The following is a 3,386-nucleotide window of genomic DNA, read 5'->3' on the forward strand; positions in this document are numbered from 1 at the left end:
GGTTCCGGGTCATCAAGCGTGGCAATGACATCCTTACCTCGGATACGGGTCAAAACCACAGGCTCAGTGGTCCGCCTCGACTCGTCAACCTCCACGTCTCCATCAGCTTCAGCACGGTGGCGCGACTTGCGGCGTGAGCGGCGAGATCTTCGTGGTGTGGAACGTGGTGCCGGTGGTGATGTCGTCGTGGGAGCCTGAACAGTCGGTGTCTTCACATCGGATTTCTCCTCCAACGCGCGGATGTTCTGCACATGCCTCGTGACGATCACCTTGTTCTCCGAAGGCAGGTACACCTTGTACCCCTTGGTCGATCCGTCCTTGCCGACGACGACGCCCTCACACGCCCTCTTCTTCATGGCGCGCTTTCCAGGGTCACGAAACACCGAGCACTTTGATCCAAACATGACAATGTCGCGAAGGTTTGGTGCTTCGCCAGTCAGCACTTCGAGTGGCGACTTCCGATCCTCGTTAGCGCGTGACGAGCTCCGGTTCAGCACGTACGTCGCGTACTCAGCCGCGTCACCCCAAAAGTTCAGCGGCAATCCTGCACCGAACACCATGCAACGAGCCATGTTGAGAACCGTGCGATGCATCCGCTCCGCCTTGCCGTTTGCAGCTTGATTTCCGACTTCTGACACCTGACGAGTCACTCCGTTTTCTTTGCAGAAGAGATCCACGTTTCGGTACTCTCTCCACCGTCCGTGCGGAGAACATGCACGCGAACGTCGAACCCTTTTTCGTGTGTATGAAATCAGGTTCTGCGCGAGTTTCGGGGCGTAGTAGACCTCACTGAGCTCCACCTCAGCCGCGACTCCGTCGACAATAGCTCTCAAAATCCCCGATCCTTTCTTGGCTACGTCCATTGTTCGACCGTCCGGTAACATGCAGGTGTCCTCATCAGAGCACTGCACTACGTTAGCCAGTAGCGCAGGATCATTGACAAGATGTCGGCTGGCACCGCTGTCCAGAATCAAGCTCGTAGTGTCCACGGACTTGAAGTCGCTACCGGCGGCAAGTGCAAACTTTACTGGCTGGTCCTTGTTGCTTCCAGCGGAACGATCCGAGCAGCTCTTCTTCAGGTGTCCAACCTTCTTGCACTTGTGACATCGCCACGCTTCCTCTTGGGACTCAGCCACTGCGTTAACGACTTCCTTACCAAGATGCTTTGGCGCTCGATCTTCATCAGTCATCATCTGCGCCCAAACGACCAGCTCGTTCGCTTGTTGGAGAGGATCCGGTCGCGTGATGTCACACTTGGCCATCAAGGCGTGCCTCAAGTCCGGATCCGCGTACTTGACGATGTTCTCCAGCACTAGCGTTGGTGACGCGTTCGTTGCCATCATGAGAGCATTCAAGTACAAGAAGTGCTCCTTCCACGATCGCGACGGGTCCTTCTTCGCGCTAAAGAGCTTCATTCCTGGTTGCGTCGAGAGCTCCCGCTTGAACGACAAGTGCATCTGATCCATCACAAACCAAATCGTCGGCTGCGTGGCCCACCAGCACATGATGTGCTGCTGGAAGAAGAGCTCAGCTTTACCACGTAGATGCTGGCCGAACTTGTTCACCTTGTAGCGCTCAGGCCAGGCGTAACCACACGCCTGCTCCGCCATCTCGATCTGATCAATGAACAGCAGCGCCCACTGCTCGAAGCCGCTCCCAAGTCCCTTGTAGACCTCGTTGCCGTCGAAGTTTCTCATGAAGATCTTTGCATCCTTGGCAGGCGGCACTCTCTTGTTAAGATGCAGCGGCGAAGGTCGATGTGCTTGGTACTGCGCAGCTGGTTGCTGCTGCTGTGGGGCCTGTTGAGCTGCTTCTTGGGCCTGGAACGGTGTGCCTCCTGCTTGTTGCCCAGCACCAAGACCACCATAAACCCCAGGCGTCTGCGCACCCATGCCGAAGTTCGAGGCGCCGAGCTCATGCAGCTGCATGCGCTGCATGCCCAAGCTGCCTCCGTGCTGCAGTGCCTGACGGTACACACTCTGGCCCAGCCCAGCCCCCCGCACCGGGTGGCGTGACGGCCGCACGCTGCTGGTGCGTCTCCAGCGACCGCTCTAAGCTGTCCACTTTGGCCGTGAGCTTAGTGATGAGAGCCCGCGAGCGCTCCAGCGTCCGGCGTGACCTTCTCTTCGTGATGCTCTTCGCCCCTTTCGTGGGCGGCGGGGGAGGCGGGGACTGCCTCCGTAGCGGCGTCTGCGTCTGAGTTGTTGACCATTGGGCTCATAACCTGTTGGTTTGGCACTTGCTCGGCAGAAGGTAGAAGTGAAAGTGAGAAATATATTCAAAGGAGTTTTTAGTTGGATTCTACATGCACACTACACAATAACCTGAAAAGACACGCGCCTACACTCGCTCTGATTGGTCCCAATAGTGAAATTAAGTCAAAATGTCTTACCTTCAACATTTTCGACTCGACACTTGCGTAAAGGTCCTTGGGGGTCTGGCTTCCGGTCGCCTGTCCGTTGGCTGGCTCTTACATCAATGTCCAACAGTTCCGGGTTTAGTTGCGAGCACTGTCACGATCGTCATTGTAGAAGCCGCTGGAAGTAAACCCATGAAAGAGCTGGTCTACTATCAAAAGTGCGGGGCTAGCATTCGTAAAGAGTGCAGTGATTATTGCTGTGAGGTGCTGGACAAAATCGACGATATCTATGACATGAATGATCTCCCGCTTCCATTTATTTGTGTTGAAGTGTCGTCTGGCATGGGAAAATCGCAGCTCGCTTTCACGCTGCAAGGCTCACGACTGTGGTTTTACTGGTATGCCACCAGGGTAACTGACGCGTCACAGACCATGTACAGGGATTTTAAGCCGATATCGGAGGCATTTAGCAAGGTTGTGGAAATGGATGACCCAGTCGCCAAGCCGATGGAGGACATTTTGAACTGCCAATCAGGGATTACCAGACCGTGGACCTGTGGACGTGTGGTTTTATTTTCTGCTTGCTGAATTACTCCAAGCATCAGAGCGCACAAATGATACACCTCGAGCAGAAAATCGAATTCCGCGTAGAAATGCGCACCGCGCAAGATGTCTATAACGAGGTAAAAAAGATGAAGGAGGAGAATGGAAAGCAGTTGCCCTTTTTCATATTGGATGAAATAACACCCAACGCCAGGGCATCTGTTGGAGGAAAGAGTGTGGCAGCTTTTCAACGCAATATCTTCCGCACTTGTGGTTTGGTGGTGATTGTTATGGGAACGGATTCAAAAATAAGCAATCTGGTTACACAAGCAACAGGCAGCTCCACGGGAAAGCACATGTGGATGTCCATTGTTCCCAAATTTCCTCCCTATCGATTTGTGTTCGATTCAAAGGATCAGCGAGATCAAGAGGTCTGGGAGGCGGCTGTAGATCGATCGTGTTGTAGAATATATTGCGGTAAATT

The sequence above is a fragment of the Phytophthora infestans genome, genomic scaffold, assembly GCF_000142945.1.
Source record: "Phytophthora infestans T30-4 supercont1.85 genomic scaffold, whole genome shotgun sequence".
In the NCBI taxonomy this organism is placed as follows: domain Eukaryota; phylum Oomycota; class Peronosporomycetes; order Peronosporales; family Peronosporaceae; genus Phytophthora; species Phytophthora infestans.